This window comes from Gopherus flavomarginatus (genome assembly GCF_025201925.1).
Source record: "Gopherus flavomarginatus isolate rGopFla2 chromosome 13 unlocalized genomic scaffold, rGopFla2.mat.asm SUPER_13_unloc_2, whole genome shotgun sequence".
NCBI lineage: Eukaryota > Metazoa > Chordata > Testudines > Testudinidae > Gopherus > Gopherus flavomarginatus.
The window spans coordinates 4,501,089-4,508,795 of NW_026114610.1; the positions used below are offsets into that span (position 1 = coordinate 4,501,089).

At 48.4% G+C, this 7,707-nt stretch overlaps 2 non-coding genes across 2 annotated transcripts; one reads left to right on the top strand and one right to left on the bottom strand.

Annotated features, from left to right (window-relative positions):
- Window positions 1–583: 583 nt before the first annotated feature.
- LOC127041388 (U1 spliceosomal RNA) lies at window positions 584–747 on the bottom strand. Its single transcript, XR_007771672.1, has one exon. It is a non-coding gene; the product is annotated as a U1 spliceosomal RNA (small nuclear RNA).
- Window positions 748–4,250: 3,503 nt separating this feature from the next.
- On the top strand, window positions 4,251–4,366 carry LOC127041377 (U5 spliceosomal RNA). The gene has a single exon (XR_007771661.1). It is a non-coding gene; the product is annotated as a U5 spliceosomal RNA (small nuclear RNA).
- Window positions 4,367–7,707: the final 3,341 nt, after the last annotated feature.

The window sequence follows — 7,707 nt, forward strand, 5'->3', positions numbered from 1 at the left end:
TAAAGTGATGGAAAGACCTCCTCCAGCACAGGGTTGTGACAGCCTGGTCTCTGTAGCACAGACAGGGAGGCCACCAAGAGACAGGAACAGGCTGCCTGGTGGACGAGGGGACCGGGCAGGACAGGTCTTTTGGACAGGCCGTCCTCCCGTCAAAGGAGAAAGAGCCCAAGAAGGAGGGCTGGGCAAGAAGCTACAAGCAGGGAAAGAAGCAGAGCAGGCGGGCAGGCAGCTCCCCTTAGAGCAAAAGAAGGGATTGGTCCAAGCCCCCCCGCAAAAGCAGACTAAAGAGCAGATCAGTTGCAAAAGACCAGGGAAGGTCAAGAAAGCACAGAGCCTTGGAAACCACAAGTAAAGTTTCAGAACGGAGCTTTGCTTTCTCTCCCTTGGCCCCATTATCAGCAGCAATGACAAAAGTGCTAAGAGCTACAGGGCCTGAGAAAAAGAGCAGTCACAAAGACAGGAGAACAAAACTGCTTTTGTCAAAACCAACCAAGCACACAACTACACGCTGGACCAAGCATCCCCAGCCCACTGAGCAGCACTCCCCAAGACATCTCATCTTGGTGTCTTTTCAACCAATCACCAGAGGAGAACACGCACGCAATCTTCCACTATCACAAATTATGCAGTCAAGTTTCCCGCATTTGGGGAAATCACAGAACTCAGCACACACACTGTACAACAGATAAACCTCATCCTGGGAAAACCATCTCCGTGATCATGGTATCTCCCCTACCACATAAGTATGAGGTCCTACTTCCCAGTTGCCACCTGCCCTCACTCTCCCCAGACTTATAAGATGTGGGGCGGACCACCACGCCCCGAGCCCCCAGCCTCGCCCACACCGGCCCCCACTGCCGACAACTGCCCCGCCGCGTCCCCGAGGCCCCTCCCTTCTCCATGCCGAGCTCGCAGGGCCAAAGTCGGGCCCTGCCGGGCAGCCTGTCTCTGCTCCCACAATGCTCTGCTTGCACACAGATCTGCATCCATGCTCACGCGGCTCCGCCCCTCTGTGCGGGGCCCCTCCTCCTGCCTGCCCGGGCCAGGGCTCTTGCGTGCCCTGGAGTTGAAGCCAGGTTCCATCCCAGGCATCCAGGCTATCAGAGAGACGACATGGACCAGCTGCTGCTGGGGAAAGAGTGCAGCTTGCATTTTGCTGCTCTCTCTCCCCACCGGAAGTTGGTCCAATACAAGAACGACCTCCCCTGCCTTGTCTCACCTCAGTTTTTCCTCAGTGCAGAAGGTCGGGTCTTGTCAGCCGCTCTCCAGAAACTGGAAGGCCACTCCATCCCCTTTGTTACCTGCCAAGTGAGGCTGAGTGCACTGGCAGGCAGCGCCATCCAAAGAAGTGGAAGATTGGACAAATGACCAGAGAGGAGTATAAAACTATTGCTCGGGCAGGCAGGAGCGAAATCAGGAAGGGCAACTCAGGCTTGGAGTTGCAGCTAGCAAGAGATGTTAAGAGTAACAAGAAGAAGGGTTTCTTCAGGTATGTTAGCAAGAAGAAGAAAGTCAAGGAAACTGTGGGCCCCTTACTGAATGAGAGAGGCAACCTAGTGACAGAGGATGTGGAAAAAGCTAAGGTACTCAGTGCTTTCCCCCACCCCGCCCCTGTCTTCATGAACAAAATCAGCTCCCAGACTGCTGCACTGGGCAGCACAGCATGGAGAGGAGGTGACCGGCCCCCTGTGGAGAAAGAAGTGGTTTGAGACTATTTAGAAAAGCTGGAGGAGCATGAATCCATGGGGCTGGATGCACTGCATCCGAGGGTGCTAAAGGAGTTGGCGGGTGTAATTGCAGGGCCATTGGCTATTATCTTTGAAAACTCATGGTGATCGGGGTAGGTCCCGGATGACTGGAAAAAGGCTAATGTAGTGCCCATCGTTAAAAAAGGGAAGAAAGAAGGAGGATGCGGGGAACTACAGGCCAGTCAGCCTCACCTCAGTCCCTGGAAAAATCATGGAGCAGGTCCTCGAGAAATCAATTCTGAAGCACTCAGAGGAGAGGCAAGTAATCAGCAGCAGTCAGCATGGATTCAGCAAGGGCAAGTCACGCCTGACTAACCGAATTGCCTTTTGTGAGGAGATAACTGGGTCTGGGGATGAGGGGAAAGCAATGGACGTGTTATTCCTTGATTTTATCAAAGCTTTTGATACAATCATCTCCCACAGTATTCTTGTCGGCAAGTTCAAGAAGTATGGGCTGGATGAATGGACTATAAGGTGGAGAAAAAGCTGGCTAGGTCGTCGGGTAGTGATCGATGGCTCCATGTCTAATTGGCAGCCGATATCAAGCGGCGTGCCCCAGGGGTCGGTCCTGGGGCCGGTTGTGTTCAATATCTTCATTAGTGTTCTGGAGGAGGGCGTGGACTGCCCTCTCAGCAAGTTTGCAGATGACACTAAACTGGGAGGAGCGGTCGATACACTGGAGGGTAGGGATAGGATACAGAGGGACCTAGACAAATTAGAGGATTGGGCCAAAAGACACCTGATGAGGTTCAACAAGGACAATTGCCCAGTCCTACACTTAGGACGGAAGAATTCCACGCACTGCTCCAGACTAGGGACCAAATGGCTAGGCAGCAGTTCTGCAGAAAAGGACACAGGGGTAACAGTGAACGAGAAGCTGCCTATGAGTCGACAGTGTGCCCTTGTTGCCAAGAAGGCTAACGGCATTTTGGACTGCATACGTAGGGGCATTGCCAGCAGATGGAGGGACGTGATTGTTCCTTTCTATTCGACATTGGTGAGGCCTCATCTGGAGTACCGTGTCCAGTTTTGGCCCCCACACTACAAGGAAAAAGAGTCCAGCCTAGGGCAAGAAAAATGATTGCGGTGGGGGGGGGGTGCGGGGGCTGGAAGACATGACTTATGAGGAGAGGCTGAGGGAACTGGGATTGTTTAGTCTGCAGAAGAGAAGAATGAGGGGGGATTGATCGCTGCTTCCAACTACCTGAAAGGGGGTTCCAAAGAGGATGGATCTAAACTGTTCTCAGTGGTACCAGATGACAGAACAAGGAGCAATGGTCCCAAGCTGTGGTTGGGAAGGTGGCGGTTGGATATTAGGAAAACCCTTTTTCACGAGGAGGGTGGTGAAGCATTGGAATGGGTTCCCTATTCCAATGGAGGTGGTGGAATCTCCTTCCTTAGAGGTTTTCAAGGTCAGGCTTGACAAAGCCCTGGCCGGGATGATTTAGTTGGGGATTGGGTTGGACTAGATGGCCTCCTGAGGTTCCTTCCAACCCTGAGGCCTGGTCCACACTACAGTGTTAAATCGATTTAAACAGCGTTAAATCGATTTAACGTTGTACCCGTCCACACTACAAGGCACTTTAAATCGATATTAAGGGCTCTTAAAATCGATTTCTCTACTCCTCCCCAACGAGAGGAGTAACCCTAAAATCGATATTACTATATCGATTTAGGGCTAGTGTGGACGGAAATTGAAGTTATTGGTCTCATTCTTTTACTGTAGCTACCCAGAGTGCACCGCTCCGGAAATCGATGGTAGCCTAGGACCATGGAGGCACACCACCGAATTAATGTGCCCTAGTGTGGACGAGTAAAATTGATTTTATAAAACCAGTTTTAATAATTTCGATTTTATGCTGTAGTGTATGACGTAGCCTGAGAGTCCATGATTTTTAAGCTGTTCCGGGCATCAGGGCGAGCTGCAGCTCAGGGAACTCCAAGGATCTGAGGCAAGCTACTTTGCAGCAGAGACAGACCAAGCAGCAGGTACAACGCGGGGTCGCACCCCGGCCGGCAGATAGAATCTCATGTCCGAGATCCCGCCTCCTGTTCCTTGGCAAAGTGTGTGCTGTTGCTCTGGATTTTAGCTGTGGGCCAAGTGCCCTCTGGCTTCTCGTCCGGGCTCCGTCCTCCATGTGCCTGGGCATCAGCGGGACTGTCTCAGGAGAGCAGCTTCCCCACCCTCGCCGCATCCCAATCTCCGCCCAGCTGGGGAAGGAGCAGAGGCAGCCCGGAGAAAAGACTCCTTTGAGCACCGGAGATGGCCGGAGCATCTTATTTGCATACTCACAGTGCACTGCGCGCAGCGAAGCAAGTCCCTGGTCAAGGGGCTAGTTTTACTCCCTGTGTCCCCGGTTCCCATGATCCAACTCGGGCTGTCAATCGGTTCAATTCCATTTCCTCTAAAAACTCTGCAGTTTAGCGGGCTGTGAGAGTACTCACCCTGACTTGTGGTAGCCTACGCGGTTGCCCCGGCAGCGCCTCTGCCCTATCTTCTATGTACTCTGTTTTTTCTTCAGTTTATATAAATCTTTCTCCTTTTACTAAAGATTTCTGTGGAGAGAAACATTTATGAGTTTGTACCCATTTTTTTGAGGCTTTGCTTTTGAGAGGCTGTTCTCTGTTGTGAAAAGAACAGAAGGGGGCTATCTGAACTGATATCAATGGCTTGAGCTTTCCTATAAACAATTCAGAGCTCTGAAAATGACTGTTTGGGATTTTCTATCTCCTTATTTTATTTTACTTTGAGCTCATCGTGTTAGTGAGATGGTTTCCTATCTAGCAGGGGACACTTTTGTGATGGGTATTCTGCTGGCTCTTTGGTTTCGGAAGTTCTTGGTTATCACGGTTGAAGAGCAGCAAATAAATGCGGTGTTGTTTGTGTTAAGGTTTGGTTTGTCCTAAGAATGTATGGTTTGGAGTCATTTGTATCTCTGCGGTTAGTTATTGGCAACAGCTTGTTATTGGGCCCCTGAGTTGAAAGGCTGCTTTTGCAGATTTTAGTTTGTCGTTGTTGGAAGGTCAGTTAAAGAGCTGCTTTCTTAATCTAGTCCGTGAGGGTTCTTACACCACCCTCCTTGATATACCTTCCAGAAGGTGATTGCATGGTTTCCCTCGTCTCCCCACAGAAGAGAAATTGTCCATCCCTTTCCTGCTGGGAAAACACCAGTGTTTTCAAAGGTTTTGTCCAGATGAGGGATAGTTCATAGGAGCAGAAGAGGAGAAAGGTTGTGGCCCTTTGAGTCATTTTCCTACCTAGCGTTTAAGGCCAGAAGGAACCAGCCGATCACCTCAGGGGAACTAAGGGGCACCAATGCCCCAAATAGTGAGGAATTGCTTTGATGCAATTGACTGTATGTTTGAGATAGTTTGGTGGGAAGGAGCAGAAAAGAGCATGGGGGCTGCGGAATAGCGCTTGCATAGGCTTTCTTTGCCCTGGTTTGCTGTAAGAGTTAAGAGTCCACACTACAGCGTTAAATTGATTTAAACAGCGTTAAATCAATTTAACGCTGTACCCGTCCACGCTACAAGGCACTTAAAATCGATTTTAAGGGGTCTTAAAATCGATTTCTGTACTCCTGCTCAATGAGAGGAGTAACCCTAAAATTGATATTACTATATCGATTTAGGGTCAGTGTGGACGGAAATCGAAGTTATTGGTCCCATTCTTTTACTGAGCTACCCAGAGTGCACTGCTCTGGAAATCGATGGTAGTCTAGGACCATGGACGCACACCACCGAAGTAATGTGCCCTAGTGTGGATGCGTAAAATTGATTTTATAAAACCGGTTTTATAAATCTGGTTTTAATAATTTCTATTTTATGCTGTAGTGTAGACGTAGCCTAGGTTAAGCAGGATCTCTATGAACTTTACCCTGCCATCTGTTGGTGATCTGTTGTAAAGGCCTTTTGAGGCTGATGTCATTTGCATGGTTCCACCCACTCCGGATTGCATGATGGGAGTGCTTTTCCAAACGGTCATTTCAGCTGCTGTGGGATCCCCAGTCTCTTTGTTATTGGGACAGGAGTAATGCAGTGTATTTTCCTGTTCGTTCTGGATCAAGGAGAGAGTAACTGTACCTGGCATTTGAGGCCTGAGAGCTTCACCCTCGCCTGAAAAGTACTCACCCATTAAGGGGTCTGGGTTCCAAAGACCCAAAGTTTGTGGGAGGTTGGAAAAGATGTTTGTTTGGTTGTTGTTGGCTTGTGCTTCTAGGTTTTCTTTCTACTGTCCCTGGTTTGTAAAAACAGAGACGTTTTTGAATCTCTTTGAGTTGTTGTTACTACTGCAGTCATTTGCCTTAAGCTTATACCACTCAGTCTCTTTTAGGGTATGCTTTAGTTCCTGAAAGGTAAAAAGCTGCTGTGTGTGTGATGTTATGGAGTGAGGTAGTAAAGGTTGGTGTTGCAGAGGTGCTGCGTGTGCTACAAAAAATGGGCCCCCCACCCCACTGCCAACCCCAGCTCTGGTCCCAGAGTCCAGAATATGCATAAACCTGCCTGCTTACCTGTGACTAAGAATTTGTAAGTTGTGTCCCACAGCTGATGTCCCAGTGTGCAATCTGCAAAATTTCCTTGCCGTTTGAGCCGTAAGGAGCATTATTACCCATCTATGGAGTTGTTTACAAGTTTTAGTGTGGAAATGAGATGCCAGCCCAGCAGTTTATGTATGTCTAAAAAGTGCATTTAGTCATTAATGACTTTTCATCTGTGGTATAGGTGCAAATGTGTATTCAAACTATAAAAGCTCTGTTTTTAAACTAGAGAGATACGTGAGACACAAAACTTGCATTTACAGATTTCACAAAAAATCTGTACTAGTAAAACACAAACATCCTTTTTCAATCTTTTTTATTTCACTATGCTTTGGAACCCACATCCCTTGCCTAACGAGATTTATGTAGGTTCGGGTGAGTTCCGAAATCACGAACTGCTAAGTACCGTTCTACTGTCCTTGATTTATATCAGCGGAATAACTGCACTTTATTACCCCTGCCCTAATAAGAAAGAGACTGGGGATCCCACAGCAGCCAAAATGACCCTTTGGACAGGCACCCCCATCATGCAATCTGGGGAGGTTGGAACCATGCAAATGACATCAGCCTCAAAAGGCCTTTACAACAGATCACCAACAGATGGCAGGGTAGAGTTCATTCTCACCCTGCTTACATCCTCCCCCCAGCCAAGAATTGGTGGTCCTGATAAATCACATTCCCTATTATACCAACTTATTGGTATTGAATGCGAAGTTATGGCTAGCAAAAGTAGCCACCCATCTCTGCCTTGTAGCATCCAGCTTAGCCCTTGTTAACACATAAGTCAGTGGATTGTTCTCTGTCCACACCTGAAACTGAGCACAACACAAGTAGTCTCGAAATTTCTCAGTGATGGCCTATTTCAATACCAAGAACTGCTGCTGGTGGATGGGATAGTGAGTTTCGCTATCAGACAGTCCTCAGCTGGCAAAGCCTACAGATTTACATTTCCTTCCACTTCCTGGTACGAGACTGCTCCCAGACCCTCCAAACTGGCATCAGCATGCAGGATAAACGGTTTGTTTGGGTTAAGAAGGATTAGGACTTGCACATGAATCAGGCAAATAATTATTTCCCGTAAAGCCCTGTCACTTCTCTCATCCCACCATGTCCCAAATGGAGAAGAGAGGAGCCCCTCCCGTGTCCCAGGCCAGGAACACCAGATTGGAGATGGGGAGGTGTTTCTGACTCAGTCCAGATCTGCTAGTGTTGAAAAGGAGAAGGTTTCCTTTTTCAGTCCAAGTCAAGTAGAATTGTTATTGCAGTGGGGGAGAGATGTTTTTCATCTGGTTCTTTGATGCTTTGGTGAGAGAAGACAGGCAGAGGTTTTTTTTTCCTTTGCAGCTAGAATCACACACTTCTTCTCTGCTTTTTGCTCTAGCTTGATTTCTCTCTTCCATCTAAATTTTCTTTTTCCTGGC